Source organism: Somniosus microcephalus, chromosome 11, assembly GCF_052327205.1.
Source record: "Somniosus microcephalus isolate GS21.2 chromosome 11, FLI_Smic_1.0, whole genome shotgun sequence".
NCBI classification, from domain to species: Eukaryota; Metazoa; Chordata; class Chondrichthyes; order Squaliformes; family Somniosidae; genus Somniosus; species Somniosus microcephalus.
The window spans coordinates 188,924,572-188,946,121 of NC_140997.1; the positions used below are offsets into that span (position 1 = coordinate 188,924,572).

Genomic DNA, 21,550 nt, shown 5'->3' on the forward strand with positions numbered 1-21,550 from the left:
AAGTAGATGATCCCATTCCAAAGCCATAGTCCAAGTATTCACATGATATTTATGGATGTGGAAAACCATGCGGCCCATTTTGTTCATCCATTTAAAAGACTCAAGTTTTCTCCCTCCCATATAGCATCATCGAGTTTTTTTTAAATGAATCCAGTATTTATGCCTCCATTACTGATATCAATCCTAAATTTGCCTTTTATTAAATTGAACCCATGTCCCACTGTCCGACTTCTGCAGCTTGATTTAACGCAATTTTCTGAATTAATCTTTTCCATATCATTTACTATCTTATCTTATCTGCTGCTTACAGAAGATCACCCCTCACGACACCTCTTTTTGAAGTTAAAAGCTTCTCTATCTTTCAACAACTACAATGTGAATTTATGTAGCACCTTTAATGTAGGAAAACATACTAAGACATTACATTGGAGCGTAATCAGACAGAAATTGATACCGAGCCAAAGGAGGAGATACAGAAAACTTTCGATTAACTGGCCCCTAAATAACCGGAAATGTCGGTTAACCGGCAAAATTCAGGAGTAGGTTCAGGTAACTTTTATTTTTTTTACTCCATTTGTTGCTGTGCAAGGGTGTAGCTGCAGCTGTTGCTAAGCTACAGAGACGCTTGCAACTTGTGCCGATTGTTCTGAAGCACAGGGTTTGTTGCTTTATACGGAGCTGTGAGCTCCGTATCTTTTACTATAGCGTTCGGTTAGCCAGAATTTTTGATGAACCGGCACCACGTCGGTCCCGTCCGTGCCGGATACCAGAAAGTTTCCTGTATTAGGATGGGTGACTAAGAGCTGGTCAAAGAGGTAGGTTTTAAGGAAGGTCAAAGGAAGAAAGAGAAGCGGAGAGATTTAGGGAGGGAATGCCAGAGCTTGACACCTAGACGGCCACGAATAGTGGTGCGAAGGGAGTGGGGGATGCACAAGAGGTAAGAGTTGAAGGAATGCAGAGTTATTGGAGGATTATAAGACTGGAGGAAGTTGCAGAGATGGGGTGGGGTGAGGCCAGGGAGGAATTTTAAATTGGAGGCCTTGGTAGACCGGGAGCCAAAGTAGGTCAGAGAGCACTGGGGTTATGGATGAGTAAGACTTGCTGCGGGTTAGAATACAGGCGGAAGAGTTTAGGATGAGATCAAGTTTATGGAGAGTGAAAGATGAGAGGCCGGCCAGGAGAGCAATGGAATAGTCGAGTCTAGAGGTAACAAAAGCATGGACTAGGGTTTCAGCAGCAGATACGCTGAGGCAGGGGTGGATATTACGGAGGTGGAAGTAGCCCGTCTTTCCTCATCACTTGAGACCATGGTTCAGCCTTGTGGCTCTTCTCTGTACTGTCTCCCTCTTTGTGACCAGAACCGGATACAGTTTTCAGTGTATTCGGACTTTTATGATATTTGAGCCACTGGGCCCTGATTACTGTGTAATTGTTACAAATTAAGTATATATTTTAAAACTGGGATTTTTTATATTATGTTTGCACGGAGACACGATACACAACCTAATTTTGAAGCAAGGACCAGCTTGCCAAAGCATGATTGAGATGGATTCCTATAATGCAAATGATAGGTTAAATGTGTTTGCATTTGTTTTTGCTGAGTCAGGAAAATGAAATACAGCTAGGAGACAGCCCCAATACACTGAGCCAGTTCAAAACGTGTTACACTCATCTTTTCCTGTAGTTGTTCAACTATCAAAGGAAGCGGCTTATAATGTTGCCAGAAAGAGTAGTAAGCCTGAGGATTGGGAGGATTTTAGAATTCAGCAAAGGAGGACCAAGAAATTGATAAAGAAAGGGAAAATAGAATAAGAGATTAAACTAGCGAGAGACATAAAAACAGAAAAAGATGAGCGAAAGTAAATGTGGGTCCCTTACAGGCTGAGACAGGAGAAGTTATAATGGTGAATAAGGAAATGGCAGAGAAATTAAACATATTTTGTATCTACCTTCACAGAAGAAGACGCAAAAATCTTCCCGGAAATAGTGGAGAACCAAGGCTCCAGCAAGAATGGGGAACTGAAAGAAATTAACATTAGTAAAAAAAAAATGGTACTGGAGAAATTAATGGGACTGAAAGCTGATAAATCCCCTGGACCTGACGGCCTACATCCTAGGGTTTTGAAAGAGGTGGCTATAGAGATAGTGGATGCATTGGTTGTCATTTTCCAAAATTCCATAGATTCTGGAACGGTTCCCGCAGATTGGAAGGTAGCAAACGTAACCCCACTATTTAAGAAGGATGGGGAGAGAGAAAACGGGGAACTACAGACCAGTTAGCCTGACATCAGTAGTAGGGAAAATGCTAGAATCTATTATTAAGGACATGGTAACAGGGCACTGTGGTAAACCACTGTTGTTAGTATTGTTGTTCGCCACTGTTGTTAGTACTGTTGTTCACTGTAGTACTGTTGTTCACTCTTGCATATTGTTGTACTTGTCTGTGCATGCCTCAGCTGACTCCGCCCCTGGCTCCACCCTCATGGCTGGGTATAAAGGTCGCTGCTTGGCAGCCTCCGGCCCTTTTGGATACCAGGCAACCACAAGAGGCATGCTCTGTTCTTTGGTAATAAAAGCCTGTTTATTACTTTTTCAATCTCCAGTCTTTTGTAGCAATTGATAGTGCATCAGGCACTTAGAAAATAATAATAAGATTGGGCAGAGTTAACACTGATTTATGAAAGGGAAATCGTGTTTGACACAGAGTAGGAATAAACGGGTTATTTGCAGGTTGGCAGGCTGTAACTAGTGGGGTACCGCAAGGATCAGTGTTTGGGCCTCAGCTATTCACAATCTACATCAATGATTTGGATGAGGGGACCAAATGTAATATATCCAAGTTTGCTGATGATACAAATCTGGGTGGGAGGATGCAAGGAGGCTTCAAGGGGATATAGACAGGCTAAGTGAGTGGGCAAGAACTTGGCAAATGGAATATAATGTGGAGAAATGTGAAGTTATCCACTTTGGTAGGAAAAATAGAAAAACAGAGTATTTTTTAAATTGGGAAATGTTGGTGTTCAGAGGGACCTGGGTGTCCTTGTACACAAATCACTGAAAGTTAACATACAGGTACAGCAAGCAATTAAGAAAGCAAATGGTATGTTGGTCTTTATTACAAGAGGATTCAAGTATAAGAGTAAAGACATCTTACTGCAATTATATAGGACCCTGGTGAGACACACCTGGAGTAATGTGTACAGTTTTGGTCTCCTTACCTAAGGAAGGATATATTTGCCATAGAGGGAGTGCAATGAAGGTTCACCAGACTGATTCCTGGGATGGGGGGATTGTCCTATGAGGAGAGATTGAGTAGACCAGGCCTATATTCTCTGGAGTTTATAAGAATGAGAGGTGATCTCATTGAAACATACAAAATTCTTACAGGGCTGGACAGGGTAGATGCAGGGAGGATGTTTCCCCTGGCTGGGGCGTCTAGAACCAGGTGTCACAGTCTCAGAATAAGGGGTCGGCCATTTAGGACTGAGATGAGGAGAAATTTCTTCACTCAGAGGGTGGTGAATCTTTGGAATTCTCTACCCCAGAGAGCGGTGGAGGCTCAGTCATTGAGTATATTCAAGACAGAGATCGATAGATTTTTCAATATTAAGGGATATGGGGATAGTGCAGGAAAGCGGAGATGAGGTAGAAGATCAGCCATGATCTTATTGAATGGTGGAGCAGGCTCGAAGGGCCAAATGGCCTACTCCTGCTCCTATTTCTTATGTTCTTTATGTTTAATATTGATTCCATCCTATCTGCCATTGCAGAATAGATGTGATTAATGGGACTGTATTAAATATGTGTATGTATATATGTGTATGTGTTGTAACATTGTCAGTGTCTTCCAACAATTCTTTGTATGGTCTTTTGAATCATTTGAAGAAATGCCACTAAACTCTCTCTTCATTCTGCTTCATGGGGATTCCATTATGTTTTTCAACATGCTGAATAGAGAGTGAAAATTTATTTTGGTACTGAAGTTTTGATATCCATTGGGTGAACCCAGTGATCCAGTGAAGGACATTAGATGGGGTTGGTTGATCTATCCAGTCTAGTATATGTAAGTGTGTGAATAAATGGACTTTCATTTCTAAGTGTGGTAGTTGACCCTAATTGACACAAATAACCGGTATCTGTTAAGTGGACTGTGCTGGTTTTTGCTGACAAAAAAATTGCTGCAAAAAGCTACCCAGTCATAAACCAGCAACCCACACAAAAGCAACCAGTAATTTATTTCCCCAGTGCTACCAGTTGGGAATCAGAAACTGCCACAGAGATAACAAATTACTTCATTGTTTTTTCAAACTGTTTTTGGCTGCAATTTTCCTTTTGTTGCTTAGGTCAGTTTATGCAGCTACAAGTAACATTATGGGCCAGAATTTGGAGTGTGAAAGACGCACGGCTTTATTAATGTGCAAATTGGCCAGCAACTTGTGGTGAGGAAGAGGTATCCCGTGAATTGCGAATCGCCACAGGTTGTTGGACGATTTGCGCTACTCCACCATTAGCTTCACGAAAACCTCCCCGTGAATTTCATGAAGTTTCTGCACGTTGTCCATTAAACACACCATAGAAAGTTAAGTCTAGTAATAGCGTAAGCACCCTTTTAATGATGTGATAATTGTTAATGACCGCCAATCAACTCTAGTCCAAATTGTGAACAGTTAAAAGTGTGGAGTCTCATTCCTTCATGTAGTGAATTGCTGTTGGAAGATTTTAAAACTTCTCTCTCTTTTTTCCTTTCTATCTCTCTTTCTCTGAATCCAATTTTACCTGACTTGAAATTGAATTCACCCACTCTAATTTACACTCCTTCTCAGTCCTTTGTTTATTTCTCAATCCTTAAATCTCACTGGTTAAGGAGATATACTGTTTGTCCCGCCGTTCACCAAGGTCCCAGATGCCCTGTTGGGCTCGCTGTGCCAGTATCTGCTCGCACTTTACAGCAACTTACAGGGCAAAAAATCTTTGAGCTGAAGGACACAGGAAAAAGTCTGTCTAACTGGGAATGCCGCGAGGAGCAATGCTCCAGCAAATTCTGGTCCCTTATCTCAACTGTTGGTTGACTTGTCCTTCAGTTAAATTCCCTGTCCTCCATTAATGTTCAGTTACACTTGTGACTAATATGAAGCATTAGTCACTGTATCTGCTGTGGAAACTTTACAAAGTGAATATATTCAGCACAAAAAATTTGCAGTTTACTTCTCAATTTGTTGCATATTGTAACTCTTAACTAGATGGGAATATTTACAGTTTAAATTGCTAATTATTTGTGAAATAAAACTCCAAATATATCAACAATATATGGCAGTCAGCATTTTGGATCCAGTTTCCGCTCGTCTACAAATGGCAATAAAAATCAGCATGGATTGCAACTTCTCACATTTTTGAGATTACCCAAGAGCAAACATAACTCTCTGCCTGCACTATGTCTTGCATTGCTCCTGCACTTGGTTAGTGAGATTATTGTCCAATGGTAGAGAAGTTTATTATGTTCTGGACACCAGGAAAGCCGGCCATTGCTGCAAATCCCAGAGATCTTTCCTTCTGGCTGTTGGGAAGGAATATAGGAACAGGAGTAGGCTATTCAGCCCCTCGAGCCTGTTCCACCATTCAGTTAGATCATGGTCTGTGTCTTAACTCCATTTACCTGCCTTGGTTCCATATCCCCTAATACCCTTGCATAAAAAACAATCCATCTCAGTCTTGAAATTTTCAGTTGGCTTAGCCTCAACAGCTTTTTGTAGAAGAGAGTTTGAGATTTCCACTACCCTTTGTGTGAAGAAGTGCTTCCTGACATCACCCCTGAAAATCCTAACTCTCATTTTAAGGTTATGCCCCCTTGTTCTAGACTCCTCCACCAGAGGAAATAGTTTCTCTCTATCTATGCTATCAAATCCTTTAATCATCTTAAACACCTCAATTAGAGCAGCCCTTAATCTTCTACACTCAAGGGACTACAAGCATAGCCTATGCAACCTGTCCTCATAATTTAACCCTTTTTAGCCTTGGTATTTTTTAATTCATTCACGGGATGTGGGCATCACTGGCAAGGCCAGCATTTATTGCCCATCCCTAATTGCCCTTGAGAAGGTGATGGTGAGCCACCTTCTTGAACCGCTGCAGTCCGTGTGGTGAAGGTATTCCCATAGTATTGTTAGCTCAGGAGTTCCAGGATTTTGACCCAGTGACAATGAAGGAACGGCGACATATTTCCAAGTCAGGATGGTGTGTGACTTAGAGGGGAACTTGCAGCTGGTGGTGTTCCCATGCACCTTTTGTCCTTGTCCTAGTTGGTAGAGGTCGCGGGTTTGGGAGGCGGTGTCAAAATCATTCTGTTAGTACCACTAGGTAAATAATGTACTGGTTTGCTCTGGCAAGGAGGGCTTTGGTGGCCTGTTTGATGCAGCTGTGTACTGCAGGTTGGGAGATGCAGGCGTTGTCCCTTGTAGCAGCCTGGGGCGATACAATTGAGCGCGGTGGTGACTTTGACAGCACTGGCAAAGCATGACACCGTTGGCTGGCAGTTGCTAGCAAATTGGCAGCCCATTTTACATCTCTCCATTTTTATTTCCATTGACTTCACTTGTTTCCGGCAGCTTGTTTGCCATCTGAGTCAGCTTTTGAGTTAAAATGGTGGTCGGTGGGTTTCCCATGGTAACAGGGTGGTAAATCAATTTTCACTTGTAACCGCTCACCTGCCCTGTTCCCATCGGGCTGGTTGACTTAAAACCGGGACCATATAATGAAAACAAGCTGCAGTCCTCAGAGCTGTAGCTCTTTCTGTGCATTGAATAGCACACTTGTGAATTTGAGCACCAATTAGTTTCTATGAAAGAAAAGCACAGTAGATAAGTAATATCATTTTGAGAAAATTACTTAAAATTGTATTACATTTTCAGCTACTGAAAAACTCAAAACCCTAAGTTTGTGATTTGTAATTTTTCATTTATGTAGTCAAAAATTAACCACCATTGAGACATTTTAATAGCAGTTTTTGGTATGTTTTGGAATTACTTGGTTAGTATTTACTGCAAATATTGTCAGGTAACATTGTAATTAATATGTACAGCTGAAAGATACTGAAGAGTGAGTTAGTATCTTGCATCAGTGTTTTGTCATCAGATGACTTTGTACAGTACTGTGAATCAGTTACTGTGGCTCTTTCATTCCTTTTCTAAAGTCTGCAATTTGCCGATAGATTTGCAATGTGCATGAACATTTTTTTTTAAAAACCTTGTTTATATAATTATGTATGCGTGCACTTCAACTGGGCCATGATGTAAAGCCAGTCTCTTCCTTGAATAATCAAACCAGAATGTTTGAGGTTTTGTTTAGAGATAAGAATACTTGTCACGCAGCCATACATTCTCCTCCACTGAAATAAAGACAGTGTTTTTCTTCTCGGAATAGGAATAGAATATTTGTACTTCATCGAGTTTGTGTTGCCTTTGGATGACCTATGGTGCATTTTTTTCTCATTCTATTTTCCCAAGTTACATGGATGGCCCTGTTGCATCTGAGCTTCCCCATTGAGAAGCTAAGTGTAAAGCCCATTTATAGTGTCAAAAGGAGGTTGGATTTATTCTGAAATCCAACATTTTTCTGTCACTACGTGACACAAACTTCCCAGCTATGAATCTGAACTGGTATCAATGGAACTCGCCTTGAAATATGTCTTACCCTGGTACAATGCAGTGACTTACTTTTGAAATTTGTAATATTCAGAACTGAGCAATATTCTTTTGTGTTGGGGACCATTAAGCAGTTGCTGGCTAACACAATTTGAAATAAACAATTGAAGTTTCAGACAATGTAAAACATTTGTGATGTTCAATTCTTAACTGTTTATATAAAGTGAAGTTCAAGTCTATTATAAGCGTACATATCATATCAAAGTGTATCATTCTTTTAAAATCATTAAGTCTTTTCATGCACAAGGGCTTTATTTAAAAAAGGCAGATACAGTTGTCCAATAGAGTAATTATTTAAATCCGGGGTGTCCAAAGTACATATGCCTCACAACCCCTGGCTTGTCAGGCCTGCAAAACCCTGAGAACAAAGTTTCCCCATTTGGGCTTGTATATTTCTTGCTCTGCTCATTTTTATTTCTTTTGAAATATGCACACATCGGAGGTTTTGAAAGGTTTGTTTGGAGAGCAAATTTTAAGTACTTTATCAGCATGAGCTGAACAATGAGATGTGTTTGTATTGGCAGCTTGAGATATATGCAACTGAATGGGAACCTTCATTTAAATTTCATATGTGGTCCACAGGGCTCCATGGAATGGCAAAAAAATTGCAATATCCTAGTTCAAACGAAACTTCTAGCTGAACTGTTACGACAATTGAAGTACAAGTAAATTTAAAGTAGTTATTCCATATGGAAATATTTGATTGAGTTTTAGTTTGTTACCGACTGTAAAGACGTCAGAGCTCTCAAATATGCTCTTTTTAGCTTAGCCATTTAAGTAATTACTTGCAGCTGTCAATCATACAAACACTTCAAATTGAAGGGAACAATCGGGGAACTTCCTGTCCTTGATTGTTTCAGAATTATACTTTGCTCCAAGCAGTCATGTTGCTGCTCGAGCATGAATACTATGCACCATTGCAACGATTTCAACATGTTGTATTTCATTTTGCATTGATGAGCTTTTTTTTGCCTTGGATGGGCTGTAAAATTTTTCACCTTTGTTTTTGCACTAACGTTTATGGAATGGGCTGACCTGTTTAACCAGATCTGTTTGATGGTCAGTGATATGGCATGATACAGTACATAGTTTACTTTAACTGTACTTCCAAATGATTTACACTGTGTGTATACACAATTAAAATTATAACAAAGATATTTATACTTTTGAATCTTTGACTGCTCATAGCTCATCTCTTTTGTATCCTAATTATTTCTCCCCCTTTTTACAGTTGATATTTTGATTGTTTCTGCAGCCTAGCTCTCATTGCCTCTTGCTCCAAATACCCAAAGCTTCAGACCTTTTGGCATTAGCTTTGTTCACAGCATCTTAAGATTTTTATGTGTGTATTTTTAACATAAAATACCATCCGTTCTTTCATTGTCCTTGACTTGGCTTAGGTTGGGTAGCCAAGTAAGTCGGATATTGCAGGAATGCCTATCCCCTTGCGCATTTTCGACCTAAGCTAAGTCACTATTGTATATGTGTGCGTAAATGCCATGAGTTCTTATTCTACCAGGGTCTGCACTAATAACTGGCACATTGTCTCTGTTGGTCAAAGAGGTTTGCCTCTTCTGTTAAGTATTTTGGCTTTTTAAATTAATTTTAAGGCTGCATGTGCCGCTTAATGTATTTTATACACTGCCTTATTGGTCATAAGAAAATTACATTCAGATAACATTTGTCTGGCCTTTGTTTTCTAGCTTTAGCCTGTCTCTTATGAATTGCACACGTGACCAGTCCATTCACATTTCATTTATTCCTCAACCCTGCATCCTGCTGACATTATACTATCTTTTTAGAATAGATGCCCAATACACCTTTTGGATAAGGTTGTATCTTTCATCACCAAAACATACTCGGCATGTGGACACCCCTGCCCTTATAGAAATTAGGTGTATCAGCGCCATACAACTGCAGCAGCAACAACTTGCATTTATTGAGCTTTCCTTGCGGACAGAAAGACAAAATGTAGCTCTTCTCAGTATGAAAGAAAAGGGTAGAGTGAACAGTCATTGGAAAAAGGGGAGAAATGGAAAGGCTAGGATGGAGTACAAAAGACATGGTTGAAGAGGTTTTTGAAAGCAGGGAGGCAGGTGGCAAGGCATATAGGACTGGATAGAGAATTCCACAGGGCAGGATCGTCGTGGCTGAATAAGCAGCCACTTTGGGGGAGTAGAGGAACTGAGGGTTAAGAAGCCTAGTGTTGAAGGAATGAAGGGTGTGAGTAGACTGAATTTTGAATGTATACACTGAGGCACAAGAAGCCAGGGGAGCTTTGGGAAAAATGGGGATGATGGGTGTGCAAGTTAAGATGGAATCTGCATGGTTTTGGCTAAATTGAAACTTGTGTTGAGTTGATCTGTTGAAACCAGATAGCAGGGCATGGGAGAATTGAATTCGTAAGGTAATGAAGTCATGGACTAGGGTTTTGGCAGCAGAGGTCAGGCCAGAGATTTAATAAGTATGGCGAAGATGGAAGAATGTGGTTTTGGCAGTGGAGCATTGCGAGTCAGAAGGCTGAGCTCAGTGTTGAGCAGGACATCGAGGTTACATGCCTCCTGACTCTGCTTGAAATGGGAGCCGAGAATGGTGATTGAGTGTAAGTCAGAGCCACAAAGGGGTTGCTGGGATCATGCAAGCCTTCTATTGTCCACTCGTTCAGTGATTGGAAATGCATATTGTGCCAACTTCCTTGAATTCAGTCATGATGCGGCTCCTGGCAATCTCCTGCCTCATGGCAACACTGTTTTCCCCTACTGCGCACAGGATTCCCTTTCTTGGACTAGCAGCTGTTTTTTATTTTATGTCTCTACTTTTATTGTATCTTTTGAATTTTCGACTCCCCCCCCCCCCCCCCCCCCCCCCGCCTCTCCCAATGGGTTAACCATCAAAGGCACTAATGGGTGCTGACTGATCGTCCAGTTCGGTGAATCCACTGTTATGCCATCAGTGTGGGATGTCTGCCTTTCTGCATACCCTTAAATTATCTGAAAACACTTGCAGAACATGTTCTTTTAATATCAGTTGGTGCATTTTATCATTAAGCTATATTTTTCCATTTTAACTCACTTAGCTAAGAAAGACTTAACAGTGACTTGACCAGTGCATGGGGCTCCAATTGAGATTAATGGGTGATTTGTTAGAGGTTTTTAAAATATGAAGGGATAGGAACAGTGGAATGAAATAAAAAGATTCCAGTCTTTGAGGGGCTTAGAACAAGGGGACATAGACATAAGACTAAATGTGAGATTTAGGAAAGAGAGCGGGAAAAACCTTTTTTACACGGGGCTATGAGGCTGAGGAATATATGATCAGAGCTCGGAATTGAAGGAAGGACTACATCAACATTTAAGAATAGGTTAGATAGGTGGTTGAAGGAAAAGGGAAAATAGGAACAGGGCAGGAACATAGGATTAGGACTACCGCTCATGTGGATGATAAACACCTACAGAGTGGTTGAACCAAACGGCCTTTTCCTCCTTGTAATTTCCATATAATTCCTTTTTACCAGCCTTGTGCTTGAGCTAAGCCGTCTCTTCTTAATCGTGCACCTGTGCAGCTCTTTATCAGCCAACAGTTTAAGCATGAGGTTATCTGTTTACTCCACTGTCAGATGAGCCAATTCCAACTCTCTCTCCATACCTTTCTTGCATCGAGTACTTACTGGCCCAGAAATTTGGGTCGGGGGCTTCCCGTGGGTGCAAGCCCCCGATCTGCACTTACCTAGCGCGCCAGCCGTTGAGCCCTGGGCCCCTGTGAGATTCCGATCCGGGGCCTGGTCCAGCTGCCAGCACGCAGTGCTTGTGTATCCCAGGGGCGCAGTTAGTTTGATGCGTCCTCTGGGATCACGTGGGCCATGGGGAGCCAATCGGAGCCGGGAATGCTCCATTCATAAGTCTGACAGGAAGTGCTGTCAAGACTTATAAATACTACGGCCCCAAAATAACACTAAATCTTCAAATAAATTTTTTTTTAAATCACATTTTTTAAATAAACTGTAAATTACACGAAATAACTTTTAAACAATAATTTAAATTTTTGAAAAAAATAATTTTATTTTCTAACAGGGCTAAAAATAAAATTACCTTGCTTTAAAGTATTTAAAAATAATAAACCTGTGGAAAAAATGTTTTAATTTTAATTAATTCACCACTTACCTTGTAAAAAGCAGGCCTTACACCTGCTTTTTACATTTCTAACTTCTGGAGACTTACCCTCCCGGGAAAACCTGTAAAAAATACCGAAGTTCGATGTGCACGCGCAGCCTCTCCTGCGCACGCGTTCGACCTCTGAACCCCTTCGTTCAGGGGAATGGAAGTGCCGGTTTCCCGCGCATGCGCAGTGCATGCAGGAAACCAGCACTTCCATTGGGCCTACGAGTGAGTACCCCGTGCGTACTCACCCGTGGAGACCCGAATTTCTGGGCCATTATATTTAGCTTCCATCAACGTGAATGTACTGCATCATGGATATTTTAGTATTGCTTTAAACAAAATCTGGTTTCACCAATTGAGACGAGGTGCTGTGTTTTTGGATACCATAGACTTGTCTTATACCATATTTGGCAAGAGGCATGGTAAATTCAATTTTAAAATGAAAATCTCCTTGCACAGAAATGTGGTTGAAGTAGGAACCAAAATAGCCTGTTTTTTTTAGAGGTATCAAACAAAGAATACAAAGATCCCTTTTTATGTTCAATACTGATGGGGTCATTTAGATGGGTAAGGTTCCATAGGCAAGTGGCCATGTGAGCTTTTGCAGTGAGTGTCAATAGATTATTCAACCATGGAAGAGATCATATCCAAGCCTATCTGAACTTGACCACGCAAACACTTCGCAGCTGGCATCTGTGGGTGAAGGAAACGGATTTCTTGGCTGATTTATTTCATGCACTTCTACCCACAACGGTTCCTAAAACTAAATGTAGTGCTCGACTGCCCTCCCTTCTTCCTCTACCCCCTTCATTTAAGATGAGCTGATATGATACCAACCAGGGATTGAACCTGGGGCCCTCTTGGTCTGCATGTCTCAGTGCCAAACCAGACAGTGTGCTTACCCAATAAGCCATCAGGGAACCAACTAGATATTTAACAAGAACAGAAAATTCTGGAAACATTCAACAGGTCCATTAGCATCATTCTTCTTCTCGGTTTGCTGGAAGACCTATTCTTTTTTGCCAGCTTATCCTGTTAAAATTTTAAGATAATTCTATGTCTCATGTCTTTAATTTTTTAATCTGTTTCTTTCTATCATCTCACATTAGTATCACTTAAGCCATCTAATAATCTCATGGTTTTTCATTTAAGCACATAAAACGTAATTCTACCCATACTTCCTCTATGCTTGTGTGTGTTTCCCCTTTCCCTCCCCTTTTCTTTGTTCTATTCCTATTTAAATGCTGCTCATTTTTCATTCCCCCCCCCCCCCCCCCGGTTCTGACACCCCCCCCGCCCCTGGTTCTGACACCCAAAACGTTTAGCTGTTCTGTATCCTCCACAGAGTGTTTCCATCATTTTCTGTTTCTCATTCCGATTTCCAGCATTTGTAGTTTTTTGCCTTTTAATTTAGCTAGATGTTTAAGACCAGTTTCCACATGTCCTAAGGTGCCTATATAAGCAAGACAGTCTTTTACAAAAAAAGGTGGTAATATTGGTTTATTAGGATTTGATTAAATGTTATGTTAAACTCTTCCTTAACAGAGGCATCATTTTTCTTTTAGTAATTTTATGTAAGAGTGGGCCAAAACCTTATTATCCAGTGCTTTATTGAACTGGATTGGGGAAGCACAAACTAGGCTAAGAGAACAGGAATTGGCAGTGACAGCAAAGTCTTTGAACTTGACCTGTGCTCTCAAACCTATGCTCAGAGGCTTTACTGTAATTTTGCTTAAGCTCTCAATTTGTGTGGTCATTTGATGGATATTTGGCAGCCATTCATCTCTTAGTTTTCAGCAAACATTGTATTGATGTTTAAGAGGCTTTGTATTTCTTAGTGGACTTCATAATTACAGCATCAACAGAAAGCATATAAAAAAGCTAACACTTTTTTCAATAGTCCATGGTTTGTCACCTGAACAAGCAACCTATGGCCCTTGCTCTATATGCACATGTACCACTCTGTAATTTCAAAGTGAGCAGTCCTTTATCAGTGGTACTGGTAGGTCCTGCAGGTGCAACAACAGGAAAATTTGGGGATGTACCTCTTCCTCCCTTCATTTTTAGTATGGGTCATTTCTGTTTCCCCACTACCCCCCACCCCCTCTGTCTTTTCCACTCTGTACATGGTGGCCCCTCTGGCAAGAATAAACAGGATCAATAAGGAATGGCTTGTGGTGCCAATTTGATTTCTTATATGGAGAAGTACCTTGGATCTCATCACATTTCTCCTCTCTTCCCCACCTCCCTTGCTCACAAGATGTTCTTGCTACAATCAGGTATGGAGGGACTTGCCTTAGGGGAGATAGGAAAAAGTTAGAGGGCAAGGACAGTGAAGGGAAAGGGTATGGAAAAGAAAGAAAAACTTGCATTTATATAGTGCCTTTCATGACTTCAGAATGTCCTAAAGCACTTTACAGCCAGTGGAAGTGCAGTCACTGTAATGTAGCAGCCAATTTACGCACAGCAAGCTCCCACAAACAGCAATGAGATAAGTGACCAGATCTGTTTTTAGTGATGTTGGCTGAGGGATAAATATTGGCTAGGACACCGAGGAGAACTCCCCAGCTCTTCTTCAAAATAGTGCCATGGGATCTTTTACATCCACCTGAGAGGGCAGACGGGGACATCAGTTTAACATCTCACCCGAAAGATGACACCTCCAACTGTGCAGCACTCCCTCAGTACTGCACTGGAGTGTCAGGCTAGATTTTGTGTTCAAGACTCTGGAGCAGGACTTGAATCCACAACCTTCTGACTCGGAGGCAAGAGTGATACCACTGAGCCACAGCTGACGCTGAGGAATATATGACATGCTTGAAAAGCATTAATATCGGGGAAATGGAGACATTAATTAGAAATGGGGGACATGGTGATGTAGCCTTGACAGAAAATTGGCTTCAGCCAGAGCAAGACTGTCAGCTAGAAATGTTCTGCTATAAAATTTTCAGGAGGTTGCAGGAGAGCATAGGTTGATGCAGTGGGCTAATAGGTGGCAGATGACTGCATAGAGAGATGTGAAAGAGTGCATTTTGGGGTATACAAAGCAAAAGGAAGTACTTCCTAATTAAGAGTGGAGGAACAGCGAGATCTGAGGAGGGAAATACATCAGTCTTTAAAGGTGGGAGTGCAGGTAGAAAAAGCACATGGGATTTTGCATTTTATATGTGGAGACATTGAATACAAAAGCAAGGAAACAATGATGAATTTGTATCAGACATTGATTTGGCATGCAGTTCTGGCATGCCATTTTAGGAGGGATACCAAAGAATGGAAAAACAAACATTCAATAGAATATTTCCAGGATTGAGAGGTTATAGTTATTAAGAAGGACTTTGACAAGTTGGGCATTTTTTTAAAACTAGAACAACAACAACGTGTATTTATATAGCGCCTTTAATGTAGTAAAATGTCCCAAGGCACTTCACAGGAGTATTAAAAGACACAAAAAAAAATTGACACTGAGCCACATAAGGAGAAATTAGGGCAGGTGACCAAAAGCTTAGTCAAAGAGGTGGGCTTTAAGGAGCATCTTAAAGGAGGAAAGAGAGGTAGCGAGGTGGAGAGGTTTAGGCAGGGAATTCCAGAGCTTAGGGCCTTGGCAACAGAAGGCACGGCCACCAATGGTTGAGCGATTATAATCAGGGATGCTCAAGAGGGCAGAATTAGAGGAGCGCAGATATCTCGGTGGGGTGGTTGGGGGGGGGGGCTGTTGCGGGGCTAAAGGAGATTACAGAGATAGGGAGGGGCGAGGCCATGAAGGGATTTGAAATCAAGGATGAGAATTTTGAAATCGAGGCGTTGCTTAACCGGGAGCCAATGTAGGTCAGCGAGCACAGGGGTTATGGGTGAACAGGACTTGGTGCGAGTTAGGACATGGGCAACTGAGTTTCGGATAACCTCAAGTTTATGTGGAACAAGTGAGATTTAATTGAGATTTTCAAAATTGCGAAGCTTTTTGTGAGGGTAACTAGTGCAATATTATTTCCAGTGGTGTGAATCAGCAACCAGGGGCATAAACTCAGCCTTATCGCTAGAAGAATGAAAGCTGAAATTTGGAAGATTTTTTTTTCAGTAATTAGAACATGATTGCTTTACCACAAGTAGATACTGTATAGAGTTTGGAGACAGTATCATTTTTAAAAAGGAAAACAAAAGCATAATACTGTGGATGGTGGAAATCTGAAATTAAAACAGAAAATGCTGGAAATACTCAGCAGGTCAGACAGCATCAGTGGAGCGAGAAACAGAGTTAACATTTCAGGTTGATGACCTTTTTATCCTGAAATATTAACTTTGTTTCTCTCTCCACAGAAACTGCCTGACCTGCTGAGTATTTCCAGCATTTTCTGTTTTTATCATTTAAAAGGTAATTGGACAAGTCTTAGAATAGGAAAAATACAGAAGGATATATAAGTGCAGTGAAATGGGATTTGATAGCTTTAGTTGAACAGCAAGTTTGATGACCCCATGCCCTCAAGTGTAGAACTTGGTATGTTGTAAATTATAGCGGAGAACTGTGTCCTATCAATTTAATTTTATGTTTAATTGTATTATTTGCTGCTGTCCTTAGTGACTAGGTACAGATTGGTAGAATGTATTTTTTGCCTGTCCTTCCCCCTTCAAACACTTTCTTTGTAGAGTTGCTGGATTTCAAGTCGGGTTGCCAACTCTGGTCGGATGTATTCCTGGAAGGTTCATCACATGACCTCCCGCCGCCAACCACCTGCTCAATCAGTCTTCTTTTCCCATCTCCAACATAACTAATAGATGAAAGTGTTCAAAGAAGGGATTTTTTTTAATGCCCCTATGATTTTTCTCCTGGGTTGCTCTCAGGAGTTTAATAGAGAAAGTCTGAATGAAGAAAGTTAAGAGAATTGAAAAAGAAAATAAGAGGGGCAAAGAGAATAGATTGGCAGCTAACATAAAAGGGAATTCAAAAGTCTTCTATAGGCATATTTAAATAATAAACAGGTAGTAAGAGGCGGGGTGGGGCTGATTAGGGACCAAAAAGGAGACCTATGCATGGAGGCAGAGGGTATGGCTGAGGTACTAAATGAGTACTTTGCATCTGTCTTCACCAAAGAAGAAGATGCTGCCAAAGTCATAGTGAAAGAGGAGGTAGTGGAGATAATGGATGAGATAAAAATTGATAGAGGAGGTACTAGAAAGGCTGTCTGAACTTAAAGTTGATAAGCCACCAGGACTGGATGGGATGCATCCTAGGATGCTGAGGGAGGTATTGGTCATAATCTTCCAATCCTCCTTGGATATGGGGGTGGTGCCAGAGGATTGGAGAATTGCAAATGTTACACCCTTGTTCAAAAAAGGGTGTAAGGATAAACCCAGCATCTACAGGCCAGTCAATTTAACCTCGATAGTCAGGAAGCTTTTAGAAATGATAATCAGGGACAAAGTTAACAGTCACTTGGACAAGTGTGGATTAATTAAGGAAAGCCAGCATGGATTTGTTAAAGGCAAATAGTGTTTAACTAACTTGATCGGGTTTTTTGATGAGGTAACAGAGAGGGTTGATGAGGGCAGTGTGCTTGACGTGGTGTACATGGATTTCCAAAACGCATTTGACAAAGTGCCACATAATAGGCTTGCCAGTAAAGTTGAAGCCCATAGAATAAAAGAGACAGTGGCAGCATGGATACAAAATTGGCTAAGTGACAGGAAACAGAGAGTAGTGGTGACCGGTTTTTCGGACTGGAGGAAGGTATACAGCGGTGTTCCCCAGGGTTCGGTACTCGGACCACTGCTTTTCTTGATATATATTAATGACTTGGACGTTGGAGTACAGGGTACAATTTCAAAATTTGCAGATGACACAAAACTTGGAAGTATAGTGAACAGTGAGGAGGATAGTGATAGACTTCAAGAAGACATAGACAGGCTAGTGAAATGTGCGGACATGTGGCAGATGAAATTTAATGCAGAAAAGTGCAAAGTGATACATTTTGGTAGGAAGAACGAGGAGAGGCAATATAAACTAAAGGGTACAATCGTAAAGCGGTTGCATAAGCAGAGAGACCATGGGGTATATGTGCACAAATCGGTGAAGGTGGCAGGGCAGGTTGAGAAAGTTGATTCAAAAAAACATACGGGATCCTGGGCTTCATAAATAGAGGCATAGAGTACAAAAGCAAGGAAGTTAGGATGAACCTTTATAAAACACTGGTTCGGCCTCAACTGGAGTATTTTGTCCAATTCTGCACGCTGCACTTTAGGAAGGATGTGAAAGCCTTAGAGAGGGTGCAGAAAAGATTTATGAGAATGATTCCAGTGATGCGGGGCTTCAGTTATGTGGATAGACTAGAGAAGCTGGGGTTGTTCTCCTTCGAGCAGAGAAGGTTGAGAGGACATTTGATAGAAATGTTCAAAATCATGAGGGGTCTAGACAGAGTAGATGGAGAAAAACTGTTCTCATTAGCGGAAGGGTCGAGAATCAGAGGACACAGATTTAAGGTGATTGGCAAAAGAACCAAAGGTGGCATAAGGAAAAACTTTTTTTATGCAGCGAGTGGTTATGATCTGGAATCCACTGCCTGAAAGGGTGGTGGAGGCAGACTCAATCGTGGCTTTCAAAAGGGAATTGGACAAGTACCTGAAGGAAAAAAATTGCAGGGTTACAGGGAAAGGGCGGGGGAGTGGGACTAGCTGAAGTGCTCTTGCAGAGAGCCGGCATGGGCTCGATGGGCCGAATGGCCTCCTCGTGTGCTGTAACCATTCTATGATTCTAATCTTCAATTCCTGGAGTCTCCAGGACAGTCCTGGAGGGTTGGCAACCTTAATTTCAAGTGTGGTGTTTCTCCAGAAGAGGCACAGAGTAGATGTGATACAGTATACCAGAGAAGGAAAAGTCAAAACAAGAGTAAACCAATGCTTTACAAGCATATTTCTGAGAAGCTGAGCAACCTTAGTAGTGATCTGAGAATTAGTCTTTCTTGAAGTGGGAACTGGGATTGATAACACAAAGCAGGTTATATGAAAAAGAAAAAATATCTTCTGATTTGCAATTTGTTTTTATTTAAATTTATTTTAAGTTTACAGATGTCGGGGTGTTGTTCTTTATCTCCAGGACTAAATGTTTTCTTTGACCAACCAGGTGATTTTTTACTACAAAACATTCAAGAAGTTTAAGATATGCAGTATTTCCAGAATTTTAAAAAGATTGTTTTTTATGGGTGATCCAGTTACCATCCTGTTACATAGACATGAGCTAAATTATTACAACATCTGTTTGAAGATCAAAACTGCAAAAGCCCTGAATAACTCTGAAAATAAATGCAAGAAAGAAAATCTTACTGTGTAAATGCATTCATTATTTTCATTAATTGTGAGTGTTTGTTTTATATGGAAAATTTACAAAATAAATCTTACACAACTGCAGTCACCAAATCTACATTTTGTTTCCCCCCCCCCCACTTTTTCTTAGCTTTGACAGAAGATCATGTTGGATCACTGGAGGAGAACGAGCTTGAAAATGTTATTCACATACGAAGACGCAGAGAATCTGGGGATCCATACTGGGCTTATTCAGGTAAGAGCAACTTTGACAGAATGATAAGCAAAGGACTTCTATGGTGACTAAGATTATGAAAAATTCCTCCCTGTAGGAATATGTTGTTTTCCACAGCTTTTGAATCCTCACCTTGGAGATTCATTTGCCTCCAGTCTGAATGTTTCTAACAGTGAACATGACTCGTATTTTGTCCCTGAAGACCCAGTGTGAAATGTGATATTAATTTCTTGTTGCTCAGGCCGTAGGGTGTGTAACAGAAGTGGTGGTGTAGCTGTAATTGCACTTCTTACATGTACTTCATTACACCATGTTTGAGGCCAGTGAAAAAAGGTATCCTTCCCCAATATAAATGCCTGTGTTGTGTGCAGTAACAATCTGGAAACAACCAGTTGCTCAATTATACTAGTGGCTTTTCTTTTCACAAATGTGTCCTGACAAAACAAAGCAACTTAGTGTTTTTGTAGCTTATAAATGACAAGACGTTGTTTATTCAAGCACAGTTCTACCATTAATGCTGTGACAAGTATCCAGATAGTCCAAGGACCACATTAAGTAGATAAGTAAGTTTTTAATGTTGTGGTGGGAGAACACATTTGAGAATAGCAAGTGTAACATTTCTCCCCGCATCAAAGACACATTCATTATTTTATCTTCCATAATAGAACCTTTTCGATAGTTTGATGTTCGATATTTATGCAGAGTAGAGAACACTGAAAAATAAAATGTTGAACTGACTGCACTAGACGAATAGTTGATTTATTGGTACTTGTAATGGTGAAAGTGAAAATGAGAGCACAGGAATAGTGGGAAGAAATACAGCTCAGCATTGCTCCGTACTTATTCCTGTTTACACAGGAAATGCCTTTTTAAAACACTATACACTTAGTGATTGCATAATTCCTTGAATTCAGCTGTAGTTGTTTGCCACTGATTCTGCCAGTAACTTAAGTCCAGGATTTATTTTTTTAAATCCCATTCCAATTTGTTAAATTGCATTCACTTGGTTAAACTAATAATCATATTTAAATTTATTGGGATGAAACATTAGTTTATACAATTGACTGGTTCAGTCTTTAGGTCATGTTAAAAAGGCACATTGAGAAGTTTTGGTGCACCCAATGTTTTTCTATGAACTATTGGTGGATCCTAATGTGTTTACTAATACTTAGTTCTTGAACACTCACCTCTCACCAAAAGATCAGAACATTAGTTAATATTTCTGGTTCCTTAAATGAAAAGCTGCAAAAGTGGTTACTTCAGTAGAGCTTGATGATTTATGTGACATCTAATATCACTCTTTGAAAGCTGTTTAAGCTGGTTATTTGTCCTTAATATTGAACATGCCAAATATGACTAGTTCAAATGGACTGGGTCACAACTGCTTCCACTCAGGTATGTTTTTTTTTACTGAGTCATACAGATGAGTTTCAGTTTTTTTCCCCAAGGTTTATGACTCTTTACCTAAGCCTCTGTGGAAATGTGACTAACTTAATTGTGAAGAAAAACATTCTAAATTGTATTGGTGATTTTGTTTTCAACTAAAAGTACAAACTCTTGTAAATTCACAAACTTCAGATTTATTCAGGAACGTTTATTTTTGGCATAAATTTCAACAGTGATCTGATGTATGAAGGTCACCATTTGGAATGTTACTGTTGGAAACTAGTCATTAGTTCAATGCTCTTGTCTCATCTTTCTAATGGAGCACAACAAAATATGCTTGAACAGAGCTCCTTCCATGGCATTCTACCTGCTGTATCATCCAACTACAAGCAGATGAACAAATCAGTTATGTGAAATAAAGCAATAATTGATCAACAGCTTGCAGGTGCAGTTAGTTGCAACAAAGTTACTGGTGCCTGTGAGGTCCAAGTCTTTCATGCTGCTAACGTTGCTAAGAAAGGAAGAGAAGAATTCCATTACGTTGCCGACATCTACCAGAACTGAACAATTTTTTTTTTTACCTCCGTTTACTTTCCTGATAAAGCCAGTGATTCTTGGCATGCCAAAAGATGTTTCCCATCCTAACCTTGTTGAGCATATTTGAATTGGTCTTCAATGCTTAGATGAAACTAAGGGTGTGATCTTACCTTTCGATGCAAGTTGGGAGCGGGTCACCTGCCTTCCAGGTTCCGATCTCGTCCCCAACAACACCCGACGCACAGACG

At 40.6% G+C, this 21,550-nt stretch overlaps 1 long non-coding RNA gene across 1 annotated transcript in view; it reads left to right on the forward strand.

Annotated features, from left to right (window-relative positions):
* Positions 1 to 20,951, forward strand: part of LOC147111058 (uncharacterized) — a 63,451-nt gene extending 42,500 nt beyond the window's left edge. Inside the window, exon 2 of the long non-coding RNA XR_015080033.1 lies at positions 19,296 to 20,951. This is a non-coding gene — a long non-coding RNA (uncharacterized LOC147111058). The remainder of the gene's footprint in view (positions 1 to 19,295) is intronic.
* Positions 20,952 to 21,550: the final 599 nt, after the last annotated feature.